Source organism: Papio anubis, chromosome 9 (assembly GCF_008728515.1).
Source record: "Papio anubis isolate 15944 chromosome 9, Panubis1.0, whole genome shotgun sequence".
In the NCBI taxonomy this organism is placed as follows: Eukaryota; Metazoa; Chordata; class Mammalia; order Primates; family Cercopithecidae; genus Papio; species Papio anubis.
In genome coordinates this window covers 88,814,397-88,834,616 of record NC_044984.1, presented here as the reverse complement: position 1 = coordinate 88,834,616, position 20,220 = coordinate 88,814,397, and the positions used below count along the sequence as shown (strand labels likewise).

The 20,220-nt window shown below is 38.9% G+C and overlaps 1 protein-coding gene across 13 annotated transcripts in view; it reads left to right on the top strand.

Moving 5' to 3' along the window:
* CEP83 (centrosomal protein 83) overlaps nt 1-20,220 on the top strand; it is a 146,846-nt gene that overhangs the window by 57,541 nt on the left and 69,085 nt on the right. The window lies entirely within an intron of this gene.

Here is a 20,220-nt window from a genome sequence, read left to right as displayed (position 1 = left end):
TCTGCAAATATAGTTAGTGTGATTCCTTACTTAGCATTGTTCTTTCTGCTTCTTGGAACCAAACCACATACAGGAAAGCTCTAGCTGTCAACCTGTGCACTTTGATATAAACAAGGAGTTTATACCTTAAAGTGTACCCATCAACTTCAAGAAGTAGACTTTGTTTTTTCTGCCATTTGCAACGGGAGCGTTCTCTCTATGCTGCCTACACCATATATTCCTACTTCATCTCCATTGCTTTTGGCAGCCTTTCTACTCGTTTTGTGGTTTGTCTCCTAGTTTTGCCCAAAATGGGGTTACTGTTTTTCATTCCTTGTGTTGCTTTTGGAATATTTTTCAAATGGAAGAGAGAAATACTAGTTTTATCCTGCCATATTCATAAAAAATAGGTTGGTATCTATAGTTTTGTGAAATATTCTCTTTACAAACGTATCTACATTTTAAATTTATTGCATTGTCTTTATTTGGAATTAAGAGTTAAAATATACTTACCTTCCTTTACCAATTACTAAATATTTACAGTGTTCTGGGCATTTAATAAAAACTAAAACTGTTCTACTTGGATCAGACTGTTTTATTCTTATTAGTGAGCAAACTGCTATGAGTGTTTCATCTGTAAGAAACTATATGAACCTTGGATCATTTGTGTCCATTGACAGTGTAGAACCAGAACACTATAAATATTTATAATAGTTTTTTTGCATTAAAAAAAACTATTTATAACTTTAAGGATTTAAGTGCTTTATTCATATATTATCTCACTTCTATTACAATAGTCAGTGAGATGAGGCAGGACTGTCTTATTTGATTGATTGATCAAGAGAAAGTCTTGCTGTGTGGCCCAGGCTGGAATGCAGTGGCACAATAATAGCTCACTATAACTTAAGCTCAAGTGATCCTCCTGCCTCAGGTCCCCAAGTAGCTAGGACCACAGGCATGTATTACCTCATCTGGCTAATAAAACAAACAAACAAACAAAAAATATAAAAACTCTTGTAGAGATAGGGCCTTGCTATGTTGCCCAGGCTGATCTCGGGCTACTGGCCTCAAGCAGTCCTCCTGCCTCAGCCTCTCAAAGTGCTGGAATTAGAGGCATAGGCTATTGTGCCCAGCCCTTATTTTCTTCATTTTAAATGAAACTGAGGCACAGGATAAGTGAATTTATTGGGGGAACTCACCCCCAATATTTCAGTGTAGGTTCTTTCTATTTTCCATAAGTGTCGGCCGGCTGAGAAATAAAGAGAAAGAGTACAAAGAGAGGAATTTTACAGCTGGGCCTCTGGGGGTGACATCACATATCGGTAGCACTGTAATGCCCACCTGAGCCTCAAAGCCAGCAAATTTTGTTAAGGATTTCAAAAGGGGAGGGTGTGTAAGAACAGGGAGTAGGTCACAAAGATCACATGCTTCAAAGGGCAAAAAGGAGAACAAAGATCACAAGGCAATGGGCAAAAGCAGAATTACTGATAAGGGTCTGTGTTCAGTGGTGCATGCATTGTCTTGATAAACATCTTAAACAGCAGAAAACAGGATTCGAGAGCAGAGAACTGGTCTGACCCCAAATTTGCCAGGGTGGGGTTTTCCAATCCTAGTAAGCATGAGGGTACTGCAGGAGACCAGGGCGTATTTCAGTCCTTATCTCAACCGCATAAGACAGACACTCCCAGATTGGCCGTTTATAGACCTCCCGCTAGGAATGCATTCCTTCCCCAGGGTATTAATTATTAATATTCCTTGCTAGGAAAAGAATTTAGCGATATCTTCCCTACTTGCACGTCTGTTTATAGGCTCTCTGCAAGAAGAAAAATATGGCTCTATTTTGCCTGACCCTGCAGGCAGTCAGACCTTATGGTTGTCTTCCCTTGTTCCCTGAAAATCACTGTTATTCTGTTCTTTTTCAAGGTGCACTGATTTCATATTTTTCAAACACACGTTTTACAATCAATTTGTACAGTTAACACAATTATAGTGGTCCTGAGGTGACGTACATCCTCAGCTTATGAAGATAACAGGATTAAGAAATTAAAGTAAGACAGGCATAAGAAATCATGCAAGTATTAATTTGGGAACCGATAAATGTCCATATTAAAATGAAATCTTAATAATTTATGTTCCTCTGCCACGGCTCCAGCTGGTTCCTCCATTCGGGGTCCCTGACTTCCTGCAACATGAATTGTTCAAAGTCTCAGAGAAAGTCAGCAGCCAGGTTATAGTAGAACTCAGATGTACCCACAGCCCACAACATGTTTTATTTGTTATTGTTTTCATTTAATGTCATTATATTATATTGGCATATGCCATAACATTTACAAAATGCCCATTCTCTCCAGCTTCAGCTGAAGAGGGAGTGGGGAGGCCAGACATAGACTAAGTCCACGTTCAGTGTTGCAGTCCTACACTTTGCACAAAGAAGAATTTGTAGTCTCCCACACAGACCCTCAAACCCACAAACCAGTCCACCACTCACATTCCATATGCCCTAAACCTGGGTCTCAACAATGTGTAGTCAACACAAATCCTAGACCTTACCCATTGGAAGGTGACTGGCAGTTTGAAGTTGCCACTCTGATTATGGGCCATCCAGCAACTGCAAATTTTGTTAAGTAGCCAGTTGATCTACACTGCATGTGGTATAAAGAGTTTTGAATCCAAGGAATTACATGTAAAAATTATCTTGTGGAAAGTAGGAATGATAAAGATTGCTAGCCTAAAACGAAGATTTAGTATATTGAAGAGAAAACACTAAGGTTTCATATAGTGGTGCTTTATTTTATACTTTCCTTTTAAAATCTAATGATGATATTTATCTGATAAGGATTATTTGTATTTTCTAGTTTCTTAGTTTTGTTGTTTTTCAGATAGTGAAACCTGCATTTGAAATCTGATGACTAATCTATTTTTCACTTATGAAGGACTAAGTGATATTCATTAAAATTTTTAAGGGGTTGGTATAATCATTAATTTATCATTATTATTATTATTATTTTTGAGATGGAGTCTTGCTGTGTCACCCAGGCTGGGGTGCAGTGATGTAGTCTCAGCTTACTGCAGCCTCTGCCTCCCAGATTCAAGTGATTCTCCTGCCTCAGTTTCCCAAGTAAGTGGGATTACAGGCAGGGGCCACCAGGCCTGGCTAATTTTTGTATTTTTAGTAGAGATGGGGTTTCACCATGTTGGCCAGGCTGGTCTCGAACTCCTGACCTCAAGTGATCCTCCCACCTCAACCTCTCAAAGTTCAGGGATTACAGGCATGAGCCACCACACCTGGCCATCATTAATTTTCATATGTGATGTTTTATGATAGTCTTAAGAATCTGAAGATAAACTGCTAGCTAAGAAGGTGGAAAAGTAAGACTGACGTTTCTTTCATTTTACTTCCCAATTGATTATGTAGGAGCAGTATTACTGAGTGGATAACTGTGGATTTACTTTTGTTCAATTACCTTCATACTTGATTTTCTATATACAAAAACAGTAAAAACCTGGTGAGATGATTGTGGATCATGAAACAGCAAATACAGTTTCAAATATACTTTATAGAAACAACAAATTTAGTTTGAAAACTTCAAAGTAGAGCTGACTCTTGTCATCTTCTATTTTTACAATTTAGTGTAAAAGGAATTCATGGAATAAAAATATTTGGATTTTCTTGTGTTAATTAGGACTTATACAATACTTGCACATTTTTACTTATACAGATGAAAGTAATGGTGTTCTTTAGTGTGTTGGTTCTCAGGGGAATACTTCAGGAAGATTTAGGAATACACATGTCCCTGATGATATTATAAACTAAAAAGAATATATGAAATAATATATGAAAGAACATATCTCATCTTACAAATAAATACAGTGTCGGCCAGGTGTGGTGTCTCACATTTGTAATCCCAGCATTTTGGGAGCCCGAGGTGGTAGGATCACTTGAGGCCAGGAGTTCAAGACCAGCCTAGGCAACATAGCAAGACCCTGTGTCTACAAAAGAAATATATATATATAAATAAATATATATATATATATTTTAATGAGCTGGGTGTGGTAGTGTGCAGCTGTAGACCTAGCCACTCAGGAGGCTGAGGTGAGAGGAATGTTTGATTTCAGGAGTTCCAGGCTGCAGTGAGCTATGATTGTGCCGCGTACTGCAACCTGGGTGGCAGAGACCCCCATCTCAAAAAAAAAAAAAAAAAAAGAAAAAATAATGTCAACCGGGTGCTGTGGCTCACATCTGTGATTCAGGCACTTTGAGAGGCTGAGGCGGGCACATCACAGGGTCAGGAGATCGAGACCATCCCGGCTAACATGGTGAAACCCTGGCTATACTAAAAATCCAAAAATTAGCCTGGCATCGTGGCACATGCCTATAGTCCCAGCTACTCAGGAGGCTGAGGCAGGAGAATCGCTTGAACCCACGAGGAGGAGGTTGCAGTGAGCCAAGATTGTGCCATTGCACTCCAGCCTGGGTGACAGAATGAGACTCTGTCTTTTAAAAAAAAAAAAAAAAAAAAAAAAAAGTCATGCTTTTTCATGTGACTGTAAGAATGTATTAAGTCTGGGACTTCATACAGGTGAAATGCTGAAGTTGCATATATAGTCATTATTCAAAAGTGGGACTATTTTGTTTTTATTATATTAGGACTCTTATATTTTCTGGAAATAGTAATGACAATACAGAGTTGTAGGCACAGGTGATTATAATGGTAGACTGAGTGAAATAATCAATGGTAATTCAGTGGAGACAAAATATTAAGATCGCAGGAGAGAGGGATGAGGAGCACTACATCCTGTGAAAAACCATCAAAGCGACAGTACATAATGACAGGCCACTGAGTTTCTTCCATCATGCTTTGCAAATTGGCTGTGCTGTTCCTTGGCGTTATGGGTCAGGTGCGGAGCCAAAGTTCCTATGGCAAAAAGGAGACCTCCCCTGATTTCCTGGAAATGCTGGCGTTCTTTTTTTTTTCTTTTCTTGAGATGGAGTCTCGCTGTGTCCTCCAGTCTGGAGTGCAGCGGCACAATCTCGGCTCACTGCAAGCTCTGCCTTCCGGGTTCACACCATTCTCCTGCCTCAGCCTCCCAAGTAGCTGTGACTACAGGCACCCACCACGCCCGGCTAATTTTTTTGTATTTTTAGTAGAGACGGGGTTTCACCATGTTAGCCAGGATGGTCTCGATCTCCTGACCTCATGATCTGCCTGCCCTGGCCTCCCAAAGTGTTGGGATTACAAGTGTGAGCCACCGTGCCCGGCCAAAATATGAACTTTAAGTATGTAAGTAATTTAAGTGATATTTTATTTGTGTAAGGAATGATAAAACGTTTTTGCATAAAATATGCCATCATCAATTTAGGAAAAATAAATTATAGTACATAAAAGGAAAAAGAGGAAACTCACTATAGTAGTGATTATTGTTTTCTTTTTTTTTAATTTGTTACTTTTTCATATGTCTGGTTTTTTTTTCTTAAATTATACTTTAAGTTTTGGGGTACATGTACGTAACTTGCAGGTTTGATACATAGGTAAGGAAGTGATCCAGTTTCAGCTTTCTCCCTATGGCTAGCCCATTTTCCCAGCACCATTTATTAAATAGGGAGTCCTTTCCCCATTTCTTGTTTTTGTCAGGTTTGTCAAAGATCAGATGGTTGTAGATATGTGGTGTTATTTCTGAGGGCTCTGTTCTGTTCCATTGGTCTGTATCTCTGTTTTGGTACCAGTACCAAAAGCTGTTTTGGTTGCTGTAGCCTTGTAGTATAGTTTGAAGTCAGGTGGCGTGATGCCTCCAGCTTTGTTCTTTTTGCTTAGGATTGTCTTGGCAATGTGAGCTCTTTTTTGGTTCCATATGAACTTTAAAGCAGTTTTTTCCAATTCTGTGAAAAAAGTCATTGGTAGCTTGATGGGATGGCATTGAATCTAAATTACTTTGGCCAGTATGGCCATTTTCACGATACTGATTCTTCCTATCCATGAGCATGGAATGCTTTTCCATTTGTTTGTGTCCTCTTTTATTTCATTGAGCAGTGGTTTGTAGTTGTCCTTGAAGAGGTCCTTCACATCCCTTGTAAGTTGGATTCCAAGGTATTTTATTCTCTTTGTAGCAATTGTGAATGGGAGTTTACTCATGATTTGGCTCTCTGTTAATGGTGTATAGGAATGCTTGTGATTTCTGCACGTTGATTTTGTATCCTGAGACTTTGCTGAAGTTGCTCATCAGCTTAAGGAGATTTGGAGCTGAGATGATGGAGTTTTCTAAATATACAATCCTGTCATCTGCAAACAGGGACAATTTGACTTACTCATTTCCTAATTGAATACCCTTTATTTCTTTATGTTGCCTGATTGTCCTGGTCAGAACTTTCAACACTATGTTGAGTAGGAGTGGTGAGAGAGGGCATCCTTGTCTTGTGCCAGTTTCCAAAGGGAATGCTTCCAGTTTTTGCCCATTAAGTATGATATTGGCTGTGGGTTTGTCATAAATAGCTCTTATTATTTTGAGATATGTCCCATCAATACCTAGTTTATTGAGAGTTTTTAGCATGAAGAGCTGTTGAATTTTGTCGAAGGCCTTTTCTGCATCTATTGAGATAATCGTGTGGTGTTTGTCTTTGGTTCTGTTTATATGATGGATTACGTTTATTGATTTGCATATGTTGAACCAGCCTTACATTCCGGGGATGAAGCCGACTTGATCATGGTGGATAAGTTTTTTGATGTGCTGCTGGATTCGGTTTGCCAGTATTTTATTGAGGATTTTTGCATCGATGTTCATCAGGGATATTGGTCTAAAAATCTCTTTTTTGTTGTGTCTCTGCCAGGCTTTGGTATCAGGATGATGCTAGCCTCATAAAATGAGTTAGGGAGGATTCCCTCTTTTTCTATTGAATGGAATAGTTTCAGAAGGAATGGTACCAGTTCCTCTTTGTACCTCTGGTAGAATTCAGCTGTCAGTTCTGGTCCTGGACTTTTTTTGGTTGGTAGGCTATTATTGCCTCAATTTCAGAGCTTGTTATTGGTCTATTCAGAGATTCAACTTCTTCTTTTAGTCTTGGGAGGGTGTATGTATACAGGAATTTATCCATTTCTTCTAGATTTTCTAGTTTATTTGCGTAGAGCTGTTTATAGTATTCTCTGATGGTAGTTCGCGTTTCTGTGGGATAGGGGGCGATATCCCCTTTATTGTTTTTTATTGTATCTATTTGATTCTTCTCTCGTTTCTTCTTTATTAGTCTTGCTAGCAGTTTATCAATTTTGTTGATCTTTTCAAAAAACTGGTTCCTGGATTCGTTGATTTTTTTGAAGGGTTTTTTGTGTCTCTATCTCTTTCAGTTCTGCTCTGATATTAGTTATTTCTTGCTTTCTGCTAGCTTTTGAATGTGTTTGCTCTTACTTCTCTAGTTCTTTTAATTGTGATGTTAGGGTGTCAATTGCAGATCTTTCCTTCTTTCTCTTGTGGGCATTTAGTGCTATAAATTTCCCTCTACGCACTGCTTTGTCCCAGAGATTCTTGTACGTTGTGTCTTTGTTCTCATTGATTTCAAAGCACATCTTTATTTCTGCCTTCATTTTGTTATTTACCCAGTAGTCATTCAGGAGCAGGTTGTTCCGTTTCCATGTAGTTGGGCAGTTTTGAGTGAATTTCTTAATCCTGAGTTCTAGTTTGCTTGCACTGTGGTCTGAGAGACAATTTGTTGTGATTTCTGTTTTTTTTTTTTTGCATTTGCTGAGGAGTGCTTTACTTTCAATTATGTAGTCAATTTTAGAGTAAGTGCAATGTGGTGCTGAGAAGAATGTATATTCTGTTGCTTTGGGGTGGAGAGTTCTATAGATGTCTACTAGGTCTGCTTGTTGCAGAGCTGAGTTTAGTTCCTGGATATCCTTGTTAACCTTCTGTCTCATTGATCTGTCTAATGTTGACAGTGGGGTGTTAAAGTCTCCCATTATTATTATGTGGGAGTTTAAGTCTCTTTGTAGGTGTCTAAGGACTTGCTTTATGAATCTGGGTGCTCCTGTATTGGGTGCATATATATTTAGGATAGTTAGCTCTTCTTTGTCTCTTTTGATCTTTGTTGTTTTAAAGTCTGTTTTATCAGGGACTAGGATTGCAACCTCTGCTTTTTTTTTTTTTGCTTTCCATTTGCTTGGTAGATGTTCCTCCATCCCTTTATTTTGAGCCTATGTGCGTCTTTGCACGTGAGATGGGTCTCCTGAATACTGCACACTGATGGGTCTTGACTCTTTATCCAATTTGCCAGTCTGTGTCTTTTAATTGGTTCTTTTAGCCCATTTACATTTAAGGTTAATATTGTTATGTGTGAATTTGATCCCGTGATTATGATGTTCGCTGGTTGTTTTGCCAGTTAATTGATGCAGTTTCTTCATAGCATCGATGATCTTTACAATTTGGCATGTTTTTGCAGTGGCTGGTTCCGGTTGTTTCTTTCCATGTTTAGTGCTTCCTTTAGGAGCTCTTGTAAGGCAGGCCTGGTGGTGACAGAAATCTCTCAGCATTTGTTTGTCTGTAAAGGATTTTATTTCTCCTTCACTTACGAAGCTTAGTTTGGCTAGATATGAAATTCTGGACTGAAAATTATTTTCTGTAGGAATATTGAATATTGGCCCCCACTCTCTTCTGGCTTGTAGTGTCTCTGCCGAGAGATCTGCTGTTAGTCTGATGGGCTTCCCTTTGTAGGTAACTTGACCTTTCTCTCTGGCTGTCATTAACACTTTTTCCTTCATTTCAACCTTGGTAAATCTGACAATTATGTGTCTTGGGGTTGCTCTTCTCAAGGAGTGTCTTTGTGGTGTCCTCTGTATTTCCTGAATTTGAATGTTGACCTGCCTTGCTAAGTTGAGGAAGTTCTCCTGGAGAATATCCTGAAGAGTGTTTTCCTGCTTGGTTCCATTCTCCCCATCACTTTCAGGTACACCAATCAGACATAGATTTGGTCTTTTCACATAGTCCCATATTTCTTGGAGGCTTTGTTTGCTTCTTTTTACTCTTTTTTTCTCTAACCTTGTCTTCTCGCTTCATTTCATTAATTTGATCTTCAATCACTGATACCCTTTCTTCCACTTGATAAAATCGGCTATTGAAGCTTGTGCATGCATCACGAATTTCTCGTACCATGGTTTGCACTCCATCAGGTCATTTAAGGTCTTCTCTTCACTGTTTATTCCAGTTAGCCATTCATCTAATCTTTTTTCAAGTTTTTATTTTCCTTGCAATGGGTTCGAACATCCTCCTTTAACTCAGAGAAGTTTGTTATTACCAACCTTCTGAAGCCTACTTCTGTCAACTTGTCAAAGTCATTCCCTGTCCAGCTTTGTTCTGCTGCTGGCAAGGAGCTGTGATCCTTTGGAGGAGAAGAGGCGCTCTGATTTTTAGAGTTTTCAGCTTTTCTGCTCTGGTTTCTCCCCATGTTTGTGGTTTTATCTACCTTTGGTGTTTGATGTTGGTGACCTACAGATGGGGTTTTGGTGTAGATGACCTTTTTGATGATGTTACTACTATTCCTTTCTGTTTGTTAGTTTTCCTCCTAGCAGTCAGGTCCCTCAGCTGCAGGTCTGTTGGAGTTTGCTGGAGTTCCACTCCAGACCGTTTGCCTGGGTGTCACCAGTGGAGGCTGCAGAACAGCAAATATTGCAGAACAGCAAATATCGCTGCCTGATCCTTCCTCTGGATGGCTTCGTCCCAGAGGAACAGCCACGTATATGAGGTGTCTTTTGGCCACTACTGAGAGGTGTCTCCCAGTTAGGCTACTTGGGGGTCAGGGACCCATTTGAGGAGGCAATCTCTCCATTCTCAGAGCTCAAACGCCATGCTGGGAGAACCACTGCTCTCTTCAGGGCTGTCAGACAGGGACATTTAAGTTTGCAGAAGTTATCTGCTGCCTTTTGTTCAGCTATTCCCTGCCCACAGAGGTGGAGTCTAGAGCTAGTAGGCCTTGTTGAGCTGTGGTGGGCTCCGCCCAGTTTGAGCTTCCTGGCCATTTTGTTTACCTGCTCAAGCCTCAGCAATGGGGGACGCCCCTCCCCAAGTCAGGGTGCTGCCTCGCAGTTCAATCTCAGACTGCTGCGCTAGCAGTGAGCAAGGCTCCGTGGGCATGGGACCCATCGAGCCAGGCATGGGAGAGAATCTTCTTGTCTCCCAGTTGCTAAGACCTTGGGAAAACGCAGTATTTGGGCAGACGTGTCCTGTTTTTCCAGGTGATCTGTCACGGCTTCCCTTGGCTAGGAAAAGGAAACCCCCCGACCCCTTGCACTTCCTGGGTGAGGCACCCCTCCCTGCTTTAGCTCGCCCTCTGTGGGCTGCACTCACTGTCCAGCCAGTCCCAATGAGATGAACCAGGTATCTTAGTTGGAAATGCAGAAATCACCTGTCTTCTGTGTCCATCACGCTGGGAGCTGCAGACCAGAGCTGTTCCTATTCGGCCATCTTGGAACACCCCCTCCTATTGTTTTCTTAAGTAATACAAAAAGTTAATGTAATAATTCAAAAACTAAGATCTGGGAACTTGAAACTTCATGTGCAAAATATTTACCATAATGCCTGACATAGTAGATACTCAATTAATGGTATTAGTATCATTCATACCTAACAGTTATTATCATGGTACCAACTAACATAATAAATATACAGATATTTTAAGTTGATTTCAGATTTGTAAATCAGACTTTACAGAAGTTGAAGAAGTGAAAGAAAGAAATGGGGCAGGAGACACATTTACCTTTAATTTATTGAGTGAAACACTTTATATATAGTTTAAAGATTATTACATATTTATTTCATGGAATTTTCTTTCTTTCTTTCTTTCTTTCTTTCTTCTTTAAGACAAAGTCTTACTCTGTTGCCCAGGCTGGAGTGCAGTGGCGCGATCTTGGCTCACTGCAACCTCTGCCTCCTAGGTTTAAGCCATTCTTCTGCCTCAGCCTCCTGAATAGCTGGGAGTATAGGTGTGCATCACCACACCCAGCTAATTTTTGTATTTGTAGTAGAGATGGGGTTTTGTCATGTTGGCTAGGCTGGTCTTGAACTCCTGACCTCAAGTGATCCACCCACCTCAGACTCCCAAAGTACTGGGATTATAGGCATGAACCACTGCACCCAGCCACATTTTTTTTTTTCAATTTAGCAAAATCACTATACTGTTATAAAGAAGCTTCTTACATGTTTGTTTTCCATTAATAATAACATGTAGAATTAAAAACCAAAATGCAATTGTATTCAAAATGTAATAAGTGAAATGTATTTTCATCAGAAGCACAAATTAAAGTCGGTGTAAAAAAAAGTTTCCGAATTATTTTCTTTTTTCTTTTTTTTACTACTTATACTTTATTCTACTTAACTTTTCTTTTTTTAAAAAATAATTTCAAGGTTTATTTTAGATTCAGCAGGTACATGTGTAGATTTGTTACATGGGTATATTGCATGATGCTGAGGCAGAACTTTGGGGTAATAAAGATTCCATCATCTAGATACTGAGCGTAGTACCTAATAGAAAGTTTTTGAGCTCTTTCCCCCTCATCCTCTCCCCTCTCTAGTAGTCCTCAGTTCTGTTGTTCCCATCTTTATGTCCATATGTAGTCAGTGTTTAGCTCACACTTAATAAGTGAGAACATGTGGTATTGGTATTTGGTTTTCTGTTCCTTTGTTAATTTGCTTTGGATGATAGTCTCCAGCTGTATCTGTGTTGCTGCAAAGGTCACGATTTCATTCATTTTTATGCCTGCATAGTATTCTGTGGTGTATATGTACCACATTTTCTTTATCTAGTTCACCACTGATGGGAACCTAGGTTGATTCCATGTTTTTGCTATTGTGAATAGTAGTACGATGAACATACGAGTGTATGTGTCTTTTTTATAGAATGATTTATTCTCCTTTTGGTATATACCCAGTAATGGGATTGCTGGAATGGTAGTTCTATTTTTAGTTGTTTGAGAGTATCCAGACTTCTTTCCACAGTGGCTGAACTGATTTACATTCCCATCAATAGTGTATAAGTGTTCCCTTTTTTCTGCAGCCTTGCTAGCACCTGTTATTTTTTTTTTCCTTTTAGTAGCCATTTTGACTGGTGTGAGATGGTATCTCATTGTGTTTTTTACTTTGCATTTCTCTGATGATTAGTGATGTTGAGCATTTTTTTCCATGTTTGTTGGCTGCTTATATGTCTTCTTTTGAGAAGTGTCTGTTTATGTACTTTGCCCACTTTTTTATGGGGTTGTTTTTTCCTTGTTGCATTATGTAAATTCCTTATAGATTCTAGATATTATAACTTTGTCAGATGCATAGTTTGCAGGTATTTTCTCTCATTCTGTGGGTTGTCTGTTTATTGATAGTTTCTTTCGCCAAACAAAAGCTCATTAGTTTAATTAGGTCCCAGTTATCAATTTTTATCTTTGTTGCAATTGCTTTAGAGCAGTGGTCCCCAAAGTACCTGGTGCCATTTGACACTGAGGACTGGTTTCGTGGAAGACAATTATTCCATGAACCAAGGCTGGGGGAGGAATGGTTTCAGGATAAAATTTTTCCACCTTAGATCATCAGGTATTAGGGCATTAAATTCTCATAAAGAGCACGCAACCTAGATCCCTTGGATGTGCAATTCACAATAGGGTTCACACAACTATGAGAATCTAATGCAGCTGCTGATCTGACAGGAGTTAGAGCTCAGGCAATAATGGTCGCTCCCCTGCTGCTCACCTCCTGCTGTGTGGCCCTATTCCTGACAGGCCATGGACTGGTAGTGGTCCATGGCCTGGCGTTTGGGGACCCTTGCCTTAGAGGGTCATAAATTTAGTCGTATATTATTTGCCAAGGCTAATGTCCAGAATGGTATTTCCTAATTTATCTTGAGTTATCTTTTGGGTATAGTTAAAAGTAGAGATCCAGTTTCATTCCTTTGCATATGGCTAGCCAGTTTTCCCAACACCAGTTTTTAAATAGGGAGTCCTTTCCCCATTGCTTGTTTTTGTCAACTTTGTTGAGCATCAGATCGTTGCAGATACACAGCTTTATTTCTGGTTACTGTATTCTGTTCCATTTGGCTATATGTCTGTTTGTACCAGTACCTTTATATATACTTTTAAAAAATCATCTCAACAACGCTAGTAGTTAGATAATCATCATTTTATAAATAAGAAGATGAAAACACTGAGAGACTGGCCCAAGGTCACACAGCTAGTGTATGGTCAGGATTCAAATCGTGGAAGACAATTATTTCTGCTTCTGACTGGGATGGAATAGGGATGGAATTTACTTTAAGGCCTTTACTGAAAACTGGGACAAAATATAGGAAACCACGGTTTTCAGACATTGGAAAATGGGCAACACAGGGCAGATCTGAGGGAAGGAAAACAAATGATAAGAGCTCTATGATTGCCCCATCTTAGGTTCTGGAGAGAGTTTCCAGGCCACTGTACAGAGATAAAAAACCTAAATTGAGCTCCATAATCTTTGAGCTGAGGAGTTGGAGTTCAGAATTTGAGAGGCCAAGGAAAGTAGAATTTGAAAAGCAGAGTATTGGAGAGCTCCAGAGTTCTGTAGAGGGTAACTTTGCAGTATTTCTTAGTGCATGTGTGGAGGAAACTATACAAGGCCAGAGAAAGAAAATTATTTAGGTGGGACAGTCCCTAGAGTTCACATGGGACTGGGCAAACATTTATTTTTCCATTAGACAGAGTGAAAAGATACTCTAATGCATGGTACTTTGAGTAGAAATCTCAGAAGGATTTTGCCTCAGTAGCAGGGCCAAATTAGCCATAGACTAAAGGCTATTCTAGTTTTGGTTAACAAGAATAAAAGTAGGCTGGGCGCGGTGGCTCAAGCCTGTAATCCCAGCACTTTGGGAGGCCGAGACGGGTGGATCACGAGGTCAGGAGATCGAGACCATCCTGGCTAACACGGTGAAACCCCATCTCTACTAAAAAATACAAAATCTAGCCGGGCGAGGTGGCGGACGCCTGTAGTCCCAGCTACTCGGGAGGCTGAGACAGGAGAATGGCGAAAACCTGGGAGGCGGAGCTTGCAGTGAGCTGAGATCCGGCCACTGCACTCCAGCCTGGGTGACAGAGCCAGACTCTGTCTCAAAAAAAAAAAAAAAAAATTAGCCGGGCGAGGTGGCGGGTGCCTGTAGTCCCAGCTACTCGGGAGTCTGAGGCAGGAGAATGGCGGGAACCCAGGAGGCGGGGCTTGCAGTGAGCCAAGATAGCGCCACTGCACTCCAGCCCAGGCGACAGAGCGAGACTCTGTCTCAAAAAAAAAAAAAAAAAAAGAATAAAAGTAAGGTTTGAAAAGATCTGACTGTTTCTAAGTACAGTAATGTGTTGCTTAATGACAGGGATATGTTTTGAGAAATGTGTCATGAGGCGATTTTGTCATGTGCAAACATCATAGACTATACATATATCCACCTAGATGGCACAGTATACTACATACCTAGCCTATGTGGTACAGCCTATTACTCCTAGGCTACAAACCTGTACAGCATGTCACTGTGCTGAATACTGTAGGCATTGTAACATAATGGTTAATATTTGTGTACCTAAACATATCTAAACATAGAAAAGGTTTAAACAATAAAAATACAATATTATACTCATGGGAGCCCTGTCATATACATGGACTGTTGTTGACTGAAACTTCGTTATGTGGCTCATGACTGTATCTTAGCTGCATTCCAGAACGAAGATTCAGAAATATGTAAAAGAAAACAAAGAATCCAGCTCTGAAAAAATTAAATTCACAATGTCTGACATCCAATCAGAAATGACTGGGCAGCCCAGGTGGGTTCACTGGTGAACTCTATCAGAGAGTTAAGGGAGAATTTATGTTAATTCTCTATAATCTCTTCCAGAAGACAGAATCAGAGGAAATGCCTCCTAACTCATTCTACAAGGCCAGCATTATCCTAATACCAAAACCAGACAAAGACATCTTCACCTGGGTAATAACAAGGGCTTCCATCCTCTGCCATGGTGTCACTAGAGACAGTGAGGAGCTTGGACATCCACTCTCAACTGGCAGTAATGAGGCACCCAGCCCTCATCCTGCCTGGGTCATGTCAGAGGAGGCCTAGTACAGGGTCAGGACTTTAACCACTACCCAGCTGTGTGTTGTCAATGGAGGCCACATCTGGCCCTGTGGTATCAATGTAGGTAACATGAGGAGCAATAATAAATTACTCCTACGCTTCCCATCCAGGGAGGTGTCAGTTGAGGCCTAATGGGGAACCAGAACTCCCACCCCTGTTCAGCATGGATATCATGAGGAGCCCTCCCTCCTTGGGTATCAACAGAAGTAGAGTGGAGAATCAGGACTACTGCCTCCTCCTGGCAGTAATGAGGTGGCAACACCACCCATCCCCTACCATAGCAATATCACAGAAAGCCAGCTAATACAAACTTTGTATAAGATCTGGGGTCTCATAACTTAATTCCCCAAATGTCCAAGTTTCAGTTGAAAATCACTTGTTAGTATAAAGTATATATAAAGGTACTGGTACAAACAGACATATAGCCAAATGGAACAGAATACAGTAACCAGAAGTAAAGCTGTGTATCTGCAACGATCTGATGCTCAACAAAGTTGACAAGAACTAGGAAGGTCTGAAACTGAATGTAAAACATACTAATAGATGCCAACACCAAGATGCAGAGGTGTTAGAATTATTTGACAAACATTTTAAAGCAGCCATGGTAAGAATGATTCAATGAGCAATTACAAATGTGGTTGAAACAAATTTTAAAAAATAGACTTAGCAAAGAAACAGAGAATAAAGAGAAGAAAATTGGAAATTTTAGAACTAAAAAATAGAGTGACTAAGAAAGCCTGAGTTGCCAGGCTCAACTGCAGAATGGAAGGGATAGAGGAAAAAATTACTGAACTTAAAGGTAGAACATTAGAAATTACCCAATCTGAACAGACTAGAGAAAATAGATTTAAAAAGCAAATAAACAGAGATTCTCAGTGTCCTGTGGGACTATAACAAAATATCTAAGATTTCTGTCCTTGAAAGGAGAAAGAGGGAAGGTTGAAAAGGTAATGGAAGAAATAATGACTGAAAACTTGCCAGGTTTGATAAAGGCACAAACATGTAGCTTCAAGAAGCTGAACACATTCACACCAAGAGATACCATGGTCAGGTTTATAAAAACTGTAGGAAAATCTTGAAAGCAGCCCAAGGAATTATATCTTACCCATTGGGGAAAACAATTAGAAAATTAGCTCATTTCTCATCAGAAATCATAGAGGCCCGAAGGAAGTGGCACATTATTAAGTGCTGAAAGATAAGGACTGTCAACTCATAATTCTATATCCAGCAAAAATATCCTTCAGGAATGTAGGGGAAATCAAGACATTCTCAAATGAAGGAAAACGAAGAGAACTTTTTGCCAGTAGACCTATCCAAAAGAGAAGTTGGTCTAAACAAGAAGAAAACAGTAAAAATAAGGAATCTCAAAATATTGGGAAGGATAAATGTACATGGTAAACAAAACTGTGGGTATATGTAATAGACTTCCTTTTGCCTCATGAATTTTCTAAAGTTTGGTGGTTGAAGTAAAAATTTTAACTCTGATGTGGTTCTAAATGTATAGAGAAAATATTTTAGGTAATTATAAATGAGCAAGGGCAAAGGGATGTAAAAGGAGGTGAAGTTTCTACACATCACTAAAACTGACAAAACGAATTCAGTAGACCATGGTAAGTTACATAAATATAATAACTAGAACAACTACTAAGAAAGCTATATAAGGAGATACATTCAAAACATTATAGATAAAATGGAATCCTGAAATATGTTCATGTAACAGGCAGGAAAAACAGAGAAACTAAAAACAGAGAAGAAACAGAACAAAAGTGACTTAGTATATCAATGATAATAAATGTAAATGGTCTAAATACATGAATTAAAATACAGAGATTTACAGTGTATATTTTTAAAAATGACCTAACTGTACTGACAGTCCCCAGATTACAATAGTTGAACTTGGATGATTTTTCAACTTAACGATGAGTTTATTGGGATGTAACTCCGTTGTAAGTCAGGGTGCTCCTTATGACATAGTGTGGTTATGGTTTCTATTGAATGCATGTCACTTTATACCATTGTAAAGTTGAAAAGTTGTAACTTGAACCATCATAAGTCAGGGTCCATATGCTGTGTTGCCAGCATAAACTGCATTTTTCACATATATTTTTCACTTTTCATGAGTTTATTGGTATGTAATTGCATCATAAGTCAAGGGGTAACTGTATGATGTCTGTAGGAAACTCCCAAGTATAACCATATAGGCAGTTTGTAAATAAAAGGATATAAAAAGATACATCATGGAATCATTAATTAAAAGCAGGAGTGGCAGTATTAATATCAGATAGAGCAGACTTCAGGGCAAAGGAACATAACAAAGAAAAATACCAGATTTAGGCCGTGGGTGGTGGCTCACGCCTATAATCCCAGCACTTTGGGAGGCCGAGGCAGGCGGATCACAAGGTCAGGAGATGGAGACCACGGTGAAACCCCGTCTCTACTGAAAATACAAAAAATTAGCCGGGCACGGTGGTGGGCGCCTGTAGTCCCAGCTACTCAGGAGACTGAGGCAGGAGAATGGCGTGAACCCGGGAGGCGGAGCTTGCAGTGAGCCGAGATCGCGCCACTGCACTCCAGCCTGGGGGACAGAGCGAGACTCCGTCTTAAAAAAAAAAAAAGAAAAATACCAGATTTGTATAGAAAGAGATTATATAATGACAAAAGAGGTCAACCCAGCAAGAAGACACAGGAATACTAAATGTAAATGTATGTGCACCAGAGGTGCAAAATGTTTGAAGCAAAAATTGATAGAACTAAAAGGAGAAATAGACAAATCTATAATTATAGTTGGTGACTTCATACCCCTCTCTCAACAAGTGATAGAACAATTAAAAATCAGCAAGGATAAATAATAATGCAGTAACACCATCAACCATTAGAACCTAAATAACATTTATAAAACATGCCACCCAAGGAGAACACCCAGACATATTCTTTTGATGTATTCACTGAATGTATATAAATGCTTACTGAACATATGCAAGATAGACCATATCCTGGGCTATAAAATAAACCTCAACAAACTTATACAACTTGAAATCATAACAAGTGAGTTTTCTGACCACAGTAGAATCAAACTAGAAATTAATAACAGAAAATAACAGGGAAATCTTCAAACACTTGGAAATGAAATGACATACTTAAAAAAAATTTATGGATCAAGGAAGAAATTTCAAAGAAAAACATTTCAGTGAGATTACATTTCAAAAAATACATTGGATGAAAATGCAGCATATCAAAAATTTTAGGACACAGCTAAAGCAGTGCCAAGAAAAATTTGTAGCACTAAATACATGCGTTAGAAATGAGAAAACAGGTCAGTAATGTAAGCTCCCATCTCAAGAACCTGTAAAAAGAGCATCAAAAAATAAATAAATAAAGCAAGCAGAAGCAGAAGAAGGGAAATAATAAACATAGCAGAAATTGAAAACAGAAATAATAGAGAAAATCAGTGAAACAAAGAGCTAGTTCTTTGAAAAGATAATAAAAGTGACCAACTTTTAGCAAGACTAACAAAAAAGATGGAAGATACAAATTTTACCTATCTCAGGAATGAGAGTATCACTCATGACCTTGCAGACATTAGAAGGGAAATGAGAATCCTTTGAACAACTCTACTGTAATAAATTTGACAACGCAGGTGAAATGGATCAATTTCTTAAAAGGCACAAACTACCACAACTCATTTAATGTGAAATCTGCAGTTTGTATAGAGCTATTACTGTTAGGGAAATTGAACCTGTAATTTTAAAACTCCCAAAATGAATAGTTAACTAGAGAATTTTACCAGGTGTTTAAAGAAGAATTAGTACCAATTCTACATAATGTCTTCCCCAAAAATGGAAGAGGAATGTTACCAATAGGGGAATCTTGGTTAAAGGATATACAGGATCCCTCTATATTAATCCTTATAATAATTATTTGTGAACCTACCATTATCTGAAAAAGTTTAATTTTAGAAGAAGTAACTGGAGAAAGAAAAGACATCTTATACAGAGGAACAAAGAATGACAACGGACTTATTTTTACAAGTAGTACAAGCCAGAAGACAGTAGAACAGTATCTTTAAAATACTGAAAAAAAAAAAAAAAAAAAAAAAAGAAACCTAGGCACTTTGATTCCAGAGCCTTTTCTCTTACCCATATCCCTATCTTGTATCGTAAAGGTAATAAAAACAAGGAAGGATGGAGTAATTAGATAACACTACCTTTCCCTCTTGTGTGCTTTGGGGAATTGAAGTGCTATCATTTTTTGAAAAGGAAATCAGTCACTATTCCTAGTCCTATTGTTTCTGTTTAGTTTCCTTTACTTAATAACGTTTTAAAAAGTAATATCAGTTAGCACATTGTCTTATCTGTCAAGCAGGTTTATATTTAGAATAGAATACAGTAAATGTAGAGGTAACTGCAATACAGGCGGATTTAGATAAAGTTCATAAAAGAGAAATTTAAACAAAGCCCTTTGGAAATTTAGAGGAAAGATTGAGAGCACAAGAAATTGAGGAAATCAAGGAAGATGACATGTGAGTCTGATTGAAAATGGCAGAAAAGGGAAGAGCTGAGGCTTTATCCAAGATCTGTGCCGAATGTCTGGGACATGAGTAGTGTTATGGCAATGATTGTAATAAGCTCTGCATCAGCAGAGATTTTGTATTTGTTTGCTTATCTGCTGGGTTGTGTCCTTACTACCTAAAACAGTGTTGGGTACTTAGTAAGTACTCAGTAAATATTTGTTGCATGAATAAATAAATGAATAGTAAAATTAGATGGCAGTTTTGGTAAGAATGATTTGATACGTCTGGTTTAGGAGTTATAAACATGGAATCTAATTCTCAGCCATCAGCTAGCTGTCATCCAGTCTCGTAGCTTCAACTATGACTTCGGCTATCACACAGATGCCTCTGAAAACGTGGAAAGGAAGCAATAATATAGGAAGTATATAGGTCAAGAACATTGTGAACTGTGTGACCCTGTGTGTAAAATGGGAACTACAAGAGAAATTATTAATATTGATTTTACATGTGGAGCACTTAGCTCAGTATCTGATCCATATTAAGTACTCAGTAAAGGGCACCATTGTCTGAAACTGAGTTACACATTGACTCCTGACCTTAGATGAGCCATCACACCTGTAATATAGCACAT